Source organism: Pelophylax lessonae, assembly GCF_965119305.1.
Source record: "Pelophylax lessonae genome assembly, chromosome: 4".
NCBI lineage: Eukaryota > Metazoa > Chordata > Amphibia > Anura > Ranidae > Pelophylax > Pelophylax lessonae.
The window spans coordinates 78,627,802-78,640,905 of record NC_138771.1 but is presented as its reverse complement, the minus strand read 5'-3'; positions in this window follow the sequence as shown (position 1 = coordinate 78,640,905).

Below are 13,104 nucleotides of genomic sequence, written 5' to 3'. Positions count from 1 at the left end.
ACTGTACAAACCCCTATAATATTGGGTTTATACGTGTGGTGGATCCCAGTTGCCTGGTGTTCTTGGAGTTGAGATCCGATGCGGCAGGGAACATCTTCCCGGAATGTCGGTCGGAGTTTGCGGTCCCAGTAAGGGCTGGAATGCAGAGCACGTCCACATTTCTGAGGTGGCGGCCGTGGCGTGCGTCCAGCCGCAAAAAAAAACAGGAAGAATCTGCAACAGTTTTGGGGTGCAGCAATCGTGAGGTACTTATGTCACGAGTCTGGGGAGTGCTACAGCGGGGGAACGATCACAACTTAACAGCCTAATGGCCTACAGGACTAGATGGGGAAAACGTCAGTTGAGGTATCTCAGACATTGAAACAAATGGTCTATAATTGCTGATTTGATGTTTGAATCCAGGACTCGCATGTATTTGTGTAGACTGTATTCAGATGGTGACCGATTTTTATATAGGGAAGACCTCTGGGTGAGGTTTGGGTCTGTGGGTGTGCACATGCACTTGTATATACACACATCTATTCATATATATATATTTTTTTTTTATAATTTTTCATTTTTTTTTTTTTTCCTTCTGCCCAGTTATTGTTGTCAGTAGCCAAAGAGGTCAGTAACACCGACATTTAGAACCCTTTTTTTTTTTTTTTTTTTTTTTTTTTTTTGTCATTTTTGCTCTGTATAAGTGAAGGGTGTTGGTAGTCTTTTTGTGTGGCTCTGAAGAAGAGGAATTCTTTGAAACGTGTCAGACCATGGGGGTCTTCAGTTTCTGTTGTATCTGTTATACACGTTGTCTCAAATTGGATGGAACTATGCTGAGACCTGTGATGCGCTTTTAACAATTGCAACTTTGTGAGTAGAATACTTACTATGTTTTTAATACACTAATTTATTTGTTTCTAGGTCATTGCGCCCTCTGTGTGTTTGTTTTATGAATGCAGTGTTGTAGACTTCCCTAAGTCTTTGAGGGCGGCAAGACTGTGGCTTTTCGCTTTCAAGTGTAATGAAGATTTAAACATAACCATCAGGAGGGGCTATTTTCTGAAGCGCAGGAGGCATTTTGTTTGTGACAGGCCCCCATGGAAAGCCCATGTGAACAAAGCCTTAGAAGGCACTTGTAGTTTGCCCATATTAGATGTTACAACATGTTTTCTTTTATAGGGGGTAGCATATGCATCCTGTACTTGCTTTTCCAGTGCTCTCTTGCTGCTCGATTTTGCTCTTTGAGCCTGGTAAACAGACTGTGTAACATCTGACACTCACCCTGCATGCCACAGTACAGTGGCCAGTCACCCACTATGGATGACGTGGGTCCACCTTTTAATGGAATATGTAGTATAGAAATATAGGATCTGCTAGATCTAACTTGGTCTTGAAAGTGCCAGCTCTGGAGCCCTCATCCTTATTTATCTCTTTCACCAGTGAACCACGGACCCCAGAACAAGCTTGCAACTGGAAAATTGTTGGTACACCTGATATGAACACGTTTGTTCCTGAAAAGTGACTTGCAAACTAATGTTGTCCCTACATTTTATAGACCTTTTTTATTTACCCTAAATGGGCTTTCATTTAGCCTCACTTGGCTGTACAGCTTGAATGAGCAAACTTCCTGCTGCTGGCTATTGTATTCTAACAGCAGGCTCCAGCAGCTTTCAGAATACCTGAACGGTGCCTACATCTGACTAGATGCAAATGCTGTTTGGCCACCAATTTTCCACTCTTTGTCTTCTGACAAAAGATGATTGTTCACTCGACATTTGTCGAGCCAGGTGGTTCCAACAGGGGTACCCATAGTTTGAATTTTGGGCCATGTGTGACAGCCTTAACCACTTGCCGTCCGCCGCACGACTATTTACGGCGGCGGTCAGCCCCTCACAGGCAAAGCGACGTAGGGCTACGTCGCTAGCCTGTGAGGCTCTAGGGAGCGCGCGCCGCCGGAGGCGCGCTCCCACGCGGTTACGGACTCTCCTGCGCGTGTGCCCGGCGGACCCGATCTCCGTTACCCCGGGAGAAAGGCAGCTAATGTAAACAAAGCCGTCTGTCATTCTTCCCTGTGTAAGAATGGTGATCAAACTGTTCAGCTATGTAGGACCGTTGATCTCTGTTCTTACACATCAAGCCACAGCCAATCAGTTAGAAACACGCCCCTAGGGACACACTTAACCCCTCCCTCTCAAAAAAAGTTAACCCCTTCACTGCCAGTGTAATTTTTACAGTAACAGTGCATATGTATAGCACTGATTACTGTAGTAATGTCACTGGTAACCCCAAAAGTGTCAAAAATGTCAGTCAAGGGTCCGATCTGTCCGCCCCAATGTCGCAGTCCTACAAAAAAATCGCAGATCGCCGCCATTACGCTTTTAAAAAAAAAAACAAAAATTATGACAAAAGTCTTTCCCTTTGTTAGTAAACACAATAACTTTTGCGCAAACCAATCAAAATACGCTTTTTGCGATTTTTTTTTTTTTTTTTTTTTTTATTCCTCCGCACAAGTGATCAAATACCACCAAAAGAAAGCTCGGTTTGTGGGGAAAAAAGGACGTCCAATTAGTTTAGGTACACCGCCGCACGACCGCGCAATTGTCCGTTAAAGTCACGCAGTGCCGAATCGCAAAATAGGCCCTGGTCAGGAAGGGGGTAAAATCTTTCGGGGCTTAAGTGGTTAAATAGATTCACCTTTTTGGGAACATTTTACATGTTCCACCCATTTTTAAGGAGAGGTGTGAGGAGAGAAAAACACCACAGCAGCATGAGCTGGCACGATCCTATGTGCCCTCAGTGCCCCTACAGTGCTCATTAATGCCCTACAGGGCCATCAGTGCCACTACAGTGCTCATTAGTGTCCTACGTTGCCACTACAGTGCTCATCGGTGCCCATTAGCGCCACAACAGTGCCCATCAGTGAGTGCTCATCAGTGCCATATTAGTGCTCATCGAGGCCTATCAGTGAGTGCTCATCAGTGGCACCCTATTAGTGGATCCTCATCAGCGCCCGTCAGTGCTGAAAAAAATGTGTAAAGAAAAACAGTGGGGTTGTCCAAAACGCCCCCTTGTGGTCCCTAAGCATTTTGCTTTGTGGTACTCTTATGAGGCCTCCCTGCTTAAAGAGTGGACTGTCCCACCTGTGATGGACTCTAGGGTAAACAAAGAAACCATGATTCCGGTTGAGGAGTCCCCTGCCTTTAAGGACCCGGCTGACAGAAAAGTGGAGGCTGTCGCCCACCATATGTACAATGTGGCTGGTTCGGGACCTGGAGGGGGAGCTGCTTCCCCCTGCCTTTGCTGAGCTGGCGAACTAGTTGGTCCAGGGGCTGCAGTGTGTCTGTGATGCCTTTTTGGATGCAGCTCCACTGATTGTGAGGCTGTCTGTCTCAGCAGTGGTCCTTAGGCGTGTTATTTGGCCTAAATGCTGGTCTGCGGATCAGACTTCTAAGAAGGCCTTATCTACCCCCCCCCCCCCCCCTCCTAGGAGATTGCCTGTTTGGAGCTTCCCTGAATAACATCATTAAGGGTCTCACAGGGGGGGGGGGGGAAGAGTACCTTTTCTTCCGCAGGCTAGTAAGGGCAAGGAGCCCCGTTGCAGACGTGGTCTATCCTTCTCGGCTCATACATTTTTCTTTTGTCCCCTAGGGTCTCAAGACAAGGGATTAAAACCCTTCAGGGCTGCCTCCGGAAGATCCAAACTAACTTAGTCTGGCAAGCCAAGACCGGGCTTCTCCAGACCTGTAGACAAGGCTCCCTCAGTATGAAGGGGCGTTCTCGCAAGTATGTGGGGAGGGGGGGGACGTCTTTACTGGTTTCTGGACCAGTGGAACTCCCTGGAACAAACAAGTGGGTCCACGAAGTCATACAGTTTCGGCTACTAGATCAAGTTTCATTTTTACCCTCAAATGGTTTTTTCCCTCCACTTTGCGCCTGTCCCCAGACCGCTTACAGGGTCTCTTTGGGGTAGTACAAGCCTTGCTGAGCCAAGGGGTAATTGTCCAGGTTCCGACTTTGGAACATTTCATGGGTTTTTATTCAAACTTGTTTACACTCCCCAGGACAGAGGGCAAGGTGTTTCCAATTCTGGACCTCAAGGCGCTAAACTGCTTTGTGCGGGTGCAGAAGTTCTGAATGGGAGTCCATTCGCACAGTAGTGGCATCCCTGCATCAGGGGGATCTTCTTGCTTCTATCAACATCAAGAACGCTTACCTTCACATTCCAATATGTGTTGGTCACCAGCTCTTCCTCCGCTTTGCCGTGGGAGAGGAGCATTATCAGTTTGTGGTGTTACCCTTTGGTCTCGCCTCCGCCCCGGTGCTGGCATTGTTGCATCAGCGGGGGATTACGGTACTGGGGTACCTGAACGATCTTCGGCTGTGAGAGGAGTCTCTGACTGCTCTGGTGGACAATTACCCTGTGAACTCTGAGGGAGTTTAGTTGGATTCTGAACCTTCAGAAGTCTGCTCTGGTTCCATCCACAAATCTGGACTATCTGGGTCTGACTCTGGACTTAGCCAGAGCGTTCCTTCCTCTGGAAAATCTCCAGAAACTGCAGGAAGCAATTCAACTTCTGTTGTCCAGCAGGTGGTCATCCCTTCGGACTTGTATGCGGGTGCTGGGCCTGATGGTGTCTGCCTTCGTGGCGGTTCCGTTTGCACAGTTCCGAGATATCTGCAAAGAGAGTCTGGTCAAATGGGACAAGAATCCACAGTCTATAGACAGTCTGATCCGGCTAAGCCAGGGTACTCGAGGGTCCCTGATCTGGTGGCTTCATTCTCTGGCACTTTGCCAGGGCAAATCCTTTCTCCCCTTGTACTGGACAGTTGTCACCACAGATGCCATCCTGTCCATGTGGGGAGGCGTCCTCTGAAAAGATTATGCTCAGGGGGTCTGGACACTGAAAGAGTCCAGACTGCCGATAAGTACTGGAGCTCCGAGCGATCAGACTTTTTGCCTGGATCATTGGGCGGATTGTCTTCAGGGGTGTCTGGAGCAAATTCAATCCTACAATGCCACGGCTGTGGCTTATGTCAATCACCAAGGGGGCACAAGAAATGTCCTGGTGGCTCGGGAAGAAGCCGGCATTCTAAGATGGGCAGAACGTTTCATTCAGCCATCTCTGCTGTACACATTCCGGGGGTGGAAAATTTGGTAGGCGGATTACCTCAGTCAACAGGCGTTGGAACAGGGGAATGGTCATTTCATCAGTTGTGCCTCAGGTTGGGTACTCCGGATGTGGACCTGTTTGCCTCTCGTCTTAACAGGAAGGTGCAGAGGTTTGTGGCATGGTTTTCGGGACCCTCTGGCGGGTGCCACAGACGCGCTGGTGGCCCCCATGGCGCCAGTATCATCTGATTTTACACCTTTCCCCCTCTCAAGCTTCTGCCAGGACTTCTGCGCAGGATCGAGGCAGAAGGGATTCCGGTCATCTTAGTGGCTCCAGACTGGTCTCACTGGCCTTGGTACGGCGATCTGGTACTGTTGGTCACCGATGTTCCTTGGAGACATCCTCTCAGGAAGATCTGCTGTCCCAGGGGCCAATCTTCCATCCTGCTTTACAGTCGCAGGCTTTAATGGCTTGTCTGTTAAAAGGCAGGTGCCGAAAGATGGAGGTTTGTCTGATTCAGTGATTTCCTATGCTGTTTAAAAGCTAGAAAATCTACCAGGAAAATCTACCACCGTACGTGGAAGTTGTATATTGCATTGTGTGAGTCTCTCGGGGTTCATCCTCGCTCCTTTTTCGTTGGCCCCGGATCTTGACCTTCCTGTAATGGGGGGGGGGGGTTGAGCAGTGCGTGGCCTGGAGTCCTTGAGTACAATCAAGAGCCAGGTCTCGGCCTTGGCGGTTTTCTTTCAACGACCATTGGCCACACTTTCCTTCATAATTTTAGCCTGACTGTTAGACACTTGGCTCCTCCGGTCCGGTCTGCTGCCTTGGGACCTCAATTTGGTGCTTTCAGTCCTCCAGAATCCTCCTTTTGAAAATCTTAGGGGGGTTCCCCTGCTTACATTATCCCAGAAGGTGGCCTTTTTGGTGGCAATAACTTCTGCGTGCATTTGGTGGCAATCACTTCTGCGTGCAGGGTATCTGAGCTGGCGACATTGTCTTGTCCATCCTACTTGGTGGTTCACAGAGATAAGGTGGTTCTATGCCCCTGTCGGTCGTTCCTTCCAAAGGTTGTCTGATTTTCATTTGAATGTAGACATTGTGTTGCCTTCCCTGTGTCCCAGGGCAAAACATCCTAAGGAAATTGCCTTGCATTTCTTGGATGTGGTTAGGGCAATTAGGGTGTACCTGGCAGCTACGGCGTCTTTTAGGAAGTCAGACTTACTATTTGTCCTCATGGATGGACCTCGCAAGCGCTGTCTGCCTCTGCTGCGACCATTTCCAGATGGATCAGACAGACTGTGGTTCAAGCCTATTCAATTAGGGGTCAGGTTCCTCCTTTCCCTGTCAAGCCGCACTCTACTAGGGCGCTTGGTGCCTCCTGAACCTTCTGTCATCAGGTGTCAGTGATGCAGGTTTGCGAGGCGGCCACCTGGTCATCTGTGCATACCTTTACAAAATTTTATAAATTTAATGTGTTTGGCATCTGCAGATGTTTCCTTTTGGCTGCAAGCTTTTGCAGGCTGCCGTTGAGAGGACCTGGTCCTCTTTTGAGGGTGTATTTGTTTTTTTCAGGTGAGCTCCAGTTGTTTATTGTTGAGCTCCTTGTTGGCTATGGTTTTTTTTCTGCTTTTTTCCCACCCCTCATGTTTAACACTGCTTTGGGACGTCTCAATGGTTAAGAAGAATCAGGAGCGGTGTCAGTCAAAGAACGAAAGGGAAAATTAGATTTTTGACTTACCGTAAAATCCATTTCTCTGATGTTTTGACAGACACAGCACTCACCCCTCTGTGGAGTTGGCTTTCTTCTGACACTGCTTGTAACAAAACTGAGGGCCTGTAGCTGAGAGTGGGAGTATAACCCCTGGGACTGCCCATAGGTGTAGCCAAGCTTTTTTTTTTTTTTTTTTTTTTTTTTCCAGCCTAGTGTCCTATTACTGTAGGGGGCAGGATAACCCTATGGTTAAGAAGATCAGGAGCTGTTTCCGTCAATTAACATCCAAGAAATGGATTTTATGGTAATACAAAAATCCCATTTTCCATACCCCTGGAGGATCGGATGAAAACAGACAGGCAGTCAGTTTTCCTCTGATCTCCCATAGAGGAGAGAGGGGCGCTGACAGGTCTGACTCAGCACAGTGAGCAGAGACGGACCTGTCATCCACCTGCTCAGCGGGGATCTGCAGATCGATCCCCTGCTGAGCAAAACTGAGTCCGCCGTGTAAAAGGACCCTTCTACACACTTCGTACACACAATCAGATAATCGTACGAATAAAATTTATTTCGAATTGATCGCACTATAATCTGATTGTTAGTACACAGCTTTTGACAGCCAATCACGATATTTCGTCCAACAAAATCCAAAGGGACAAACACGAAAACTTTTGTTGTACGATAGCCTAGCGAACGACAGTCATTTAATCAGTACAGTATGCGTTCGCTAAAAATAGATAAAGACCATGCATGATCAGAAACACGAAAATAACCCAGAAAAAGCTACCATTGTTTTTGTTTTGCACTATCTAGCTTTTCCAGAATCGTACGAAAAAAATCATGTTTTTTTTTTTTTTTTTTTTAGTATGCATTGTTGAATTCGATACTAGTATCATGTAACAAAATGTGAACGATAAGTCGTCTGATTTATCTGATCATTTGTATGAGGCATAAGTTTCTCAAGAAATGATAGGCTGTCATTACATCAGGTGCGATCAATTTTCAAGGATTGCTCTATAGCTTGTAGACTCTCTACCCTTCACAAGGATCAAATATACACTGATTTAGGTTATTTTTACCAAAGATATGTAGCAGTATAAATTTTGGTCAACATTTATAAAATTACGAATTTGCTAAATATCATGACCGAAACAAAAAAAATGCATTTTTTTTTTTTACAAAATTTTCGGTCTTTTATTTATTTATTTTTTGCGCAAAAAAAAACAAAACCCAGTGGTGATTAAATATCATCAAAAGGAGTGTATTTGTGTGGAAAAAAAGGACACATTTTATATGGGTACAGTGTTGCATGACTGTGTAATTGTCGTTCAAAGTGTGTTCGCACTGAAAGATGAAAATTGGCTTGGTTAGGAAGGGGGTAGAAGTGCCCAGTGGGCAAGTGGTTATAGGCCTAGATTGACAGGCTTTTGTTTGTTTCTAATGACTTTTGAATTCTCCTGCAAATCTGTGGGAATGTAAAATTTGCTTAATGCAGGTCAAACCAGTCAAAATGCACCTATCAAAAAATTCTGAAAGGTCTCGGAAGCTTCCATACAGGCCATAAGGTTGTGGGACTCAGGACACCCCTGGAGTTTGCATCTTTGCAAGTTCCTTGTACTATATATAGTTGGCATATCCTAATCTGTTAGTAAACTATTCTTTTTGTTTATTTCAATGTTTTTCAGAGATGACCTGGCAATGGTGGTAAAGTTTTACTCAATGGAGATCTTTTTGTACGAAGGAAAACTAAAGACAAAGAGAGGAGAAATCTCCACTGGGAAACAATTGGGCTTCCTGCAGGGAAATGCACCAATAAAGATGTGAGGGGTACCTGGTCACTTAGTCTTCTTCTTTTTTTTTTTTTTTTTTAAAGTAAAGAGTCAATGATTGTGCATGGCAATTTTTCTGCATGCGTCTTTACCTCTTCTTGCTACTATGTTCATGCTAAGGTTATTGTGTTTTCTTTTTTTTGTTGTTTTGTTCCATTGTGTCATGTTGGATGGTGATGTGTTTCAAGAGCATTTGTATAAATTCCCAAGCTTGTATATTCTTCTTACTATGTGACTACAACCTTTGATGTAGACCAGATTTGTTTGCCAACAGTTATACAGGAGACTAGTAAGGGTTTTAAAAGAAAAGAGATATGTTGCCCATAAAAACCAACCATTATTCTACTTTATTATATCTTTTTTTTTTTTTTTTTTCTCCCCAGGTTTGCATGTTTGGTAATAAAAATGAGCATTAAATTATTTGGGCAAAACTTAAATTTTCTTTTCCTTTAATTTCCGTATATATTGGGCTGTCATGTGCTTGGATGAATAATAAAAGCTATGCTGACCATGTTTCTGTACGTGAGGAAGGTGATTTGCAACTGAATGGGATTTTGATATCCCCATAAAAATGCACTTTTTTATTTATTTTTTCCCTGTGGTTTTATTCACAAATATATTTTTATACAAAACAATTCCTTTTGGCCAAATATGATCACGCTACACTTGCAGATGTGGTCAGAAATGTTGGTTGATATTGTTATCAGAATTACACACACATATATGTATATATATATTTGCTTTAGGTCAATAAATTGTCTTCCACATCTGTATTGTATACAATTTAACGTAGTGTATGTTTCACATATTGCTGTGTTTTTGTCTCATCCAAGCCTAATGCTGACCTCCAGCCACACACATGTAGGCAAAAAATGCTTTTTGGAGAAAAGATTTGTAATTCTAATCAGCCCATCTTTTGATCCGGACACTGACCGCATAGACAGGTCATTGACCTCCCTTTTTTCTCCACTACTGATAAGCTAGAAGCATGGTCATCGACCTGCACCCAAGACTGCTACTTGGACAATGCAGAAGCATTGCCACACCAGTTGGTGTGGCAACTGAAGTTCCCAGTATTGGATCTTTATTTTCACAATATTGGCTCTCCTGAGTCCTGCTTTGAAGAAGGCTACAGGAACCTTATATAAAGACCGGTTCTTGTACATACACTATTGTATTAAATGGTTGTCAGCTGGAGTTCAGCTCTAGGCATATCTTGGTTTGTTTGTTTTTTGTTCTCGATATGTACACTGTGTGTGCATTACTGAAAGAGGTCATCATTGACTTTTAATGCAATGTATATATTGGAAGAAAATAAAGACTATTTTACTCAAAAAGGCTCTTATGTTCCCTGTAATAAGAAAGTGAACAACATTGCTATTAGAGCTGCACGATTAATCATTATAAAAATCGCAATCTCGTTTTAACCCCCCCTCACAATCTTAATTCGGTATTTCCACGATTCATGGAACAGTGCAGAGCCGTTCTCTGCTCACAGCTGTCAAAGGAAAAAAAAAAAAAACAGCCAGCAAAGTTTATCACAACATTGCTCAGTACTGAGAGGATTTAAGCCCCGTTCACACAGGGGCGATCCGACTTGGGGGGGCGACCTCCGAGGTCGCGGTGCGAGCAGCGCGCCGCGACCTCTGAGCGGCCGGCACGGACTTCATAACATTGAAGTCTATGACGGTCGCTCCGGGTCGCCCCAAAGAAGCTCCGGACCCTTTTTCCAAGTCGGAGCGACTTGTGTCGCTCCTATTAGAACGGGTCCGCAGCTTCCCTATGGAAGGCGACCTGTGAGGCGACCAGGTCGCCTCACAGGTCGCCCCAGTGTGAACGGGGACTAAGAAAGTTATCATTTTTTCTTTCTTTTAGATCAAAGGGATGAACTTCGGTCTGTAAATTAGGCCAGGTTAACCACCGAAAGACTAAGCCTTTTTCTGACACTTGTTGCTCACTAATTAAAAATCAGTATGTGTGTGTGTGTATGTATATATGTATATGTATATGTGTGTATATATATATATATATATATATATATATATATACATACATACATACATACATACATACATACATATATATATATATATATATATATATATATATATATATATATATATATATATATATATATATATATATATATATATATATATATATATATATATATATATATATATATATATATATATATATATACACACACACAGTGCTTTGCGATAGTATTTGGCCCCCTTGAACTTTTCAACCTTTTGCCACATTTCAGGCTTCAAACCTAAAGATCTAAAACTAATTTTTTGTGAAGAATCAACAAGTTGGACACAATCATGAAGTGGAACGAAATTTATTGGATATTTCAAACTTTTCTAACAAAAAAAAAAAAAACTGAAAAATTGGGCGTGCAAAATTATTCAGCCCCCTTAAGTTAATACTTTGTAGTGCCACCTTTTGCTGCGATTACAGTACACCCCTCACATTTTTGTAAATATTTTTTATATCTTTTCATGTGACAACACTGAAGAAATGACACTTTGCTACAATGTAAAGTAGTGAGTGCACAGCTTGTAGAACAGTGTAAATTTGCTGTCCCCTCAAAATAACTTGACACACAGCCAATAATGACTTAACCGCTGGCAACAAAAGTGAGTACACCCCTAAGTTAAAATGTCCAAATTGGGCCCAATTAGCCATTTTTCCTCCCCAGTGTCATGTGACTTGTTAGTGTTAGAAGGTCTCAGGTGTGAATAAGGAGCAGGTGTGTTAGATTTGGTGTTATTGCTCTCACTCTCTCATACTGGTTACTGGAAGTTCAACATGGCACCTTGTGGCAAAGAACTCTCTAAGGATCTGAAAAAAAGAATTATTGCTCTACATAAAGATGGCCTAGGGCCCTAGGCTATAAGAAGATTGCCAAGACCCTGAAACTAAGCTGCAGCACTGTGACCACGACCATACAGTGGTTTAACAGGACAGGTTTCACTCAAAGGCCTCACCATGGTCGAACAAAGAAGTTGAGTGCACATGCTCAAGTTGCTTGGGGTATGTCTCTATCCGTTTTACACATCGAGAGACTGAAATTTTTGCCCATTCCTCCTTGCAAAACAACTCGAGCTCAGTGAGGTTGGATGGAGAGCGTTTGTGAACAGCAGTTTTCAGTTCTTTCCACAGATTCTCAATTGGATTCAGGTCTGGACTTTGACTTGGCCATTCTAACACCTGGATATGTTTATTTGTGACCCATTCCATTGTAGATTTTGCTTTATGTTTTGGATCATTGTCTTGTTGGAAGACAAATCTCCGTCCCAGTCTCAGGTCTTTTGCAGACTCCATCAGGTTTTCTTCCAGAATGGTCCTGTATTTGGCTCCATCCATCTTCCCATCAATTTTAACCATCTTCCCTGTCCCTGCTGAAGAAAAGCAGGCCCAAACCATGATGCTGCCACCACCATGTTTGACAGTGGGGATGGTGTGTTCAGGGTGATGAGCGGTGTTGCTTTTATGCCAAACATAACGTTTTGCATTGTTGCCAAAAAGTTCGCTTTTGGTTTCATCTGACCAGAGCACCTTCTTCCATATGGTTGGTGTGTTTCCCAGGTGGCTTGTGGCCAACTTTAAACAACACTTTTTATGGATATCTTTAAGAAATGGCTTTCTTCTTGCCACTCTTCCATAAAGGCCAGATTTGTGCAGTATACGACTGATTGTTGTCCTATGGACAGAGTCTCCCACCTCAGCTGTAGATCTCTGCAGTTCATCCAGAGTGATCATGGGCCTCTTGGCTGCATCTCTGATCAGTCTTCTCCTTTGTATGAGCTGAAAGTTTAGAGGGACGGCCAGGTCTTCGTAGATTTGCAGTGGACTGATACTCCCATTTCAATATTATTGCTTGCACAGTGCTCCTTGGGATGTTTAAAGCTTGGGAAATCTTTTTGTATCCAAATCCGGCTTTAAACTTCTCCACAACAGTATCTCGTACCTGCCTGGTGTGTTCCTTGTTCTTCATGATGCTCTCTGCGCTTTAAACGGACCTCTGAGACTATCAGTGCAGGTGCATTTATACGGAGACTTGATTACACACAGGTGGATTCTATTTATCATCATCATTAGTCGTTTAGGTCAACATTGGATCATTCAGAGATCCTCACTGAACTTCTGGAGAGAGTTTGCTGCACTGAAAGTAAAGGGGCTGAATAATTTTGCACGCCCTATTTTTCAGTTTTTTCTTTTTTTCTCTTTCAATATCTTTTTATTGTAATTTTCCACAAAACAATACACATTTACAAAAAAACAAAAAAGAATAATCAACATAAAATGTTGCAATAAAATTATTGATCTTAGAATTTTACCTTCAAAAAAAAAAAAAAAAAGGGGGGGGAGGAAAGGGGAAACCTTCATTCCAACTCAGTTTAATCGTCAACCAAAGGGGTTTCCATATATATACCCATTATCTTCAATCTATCGTCACTAG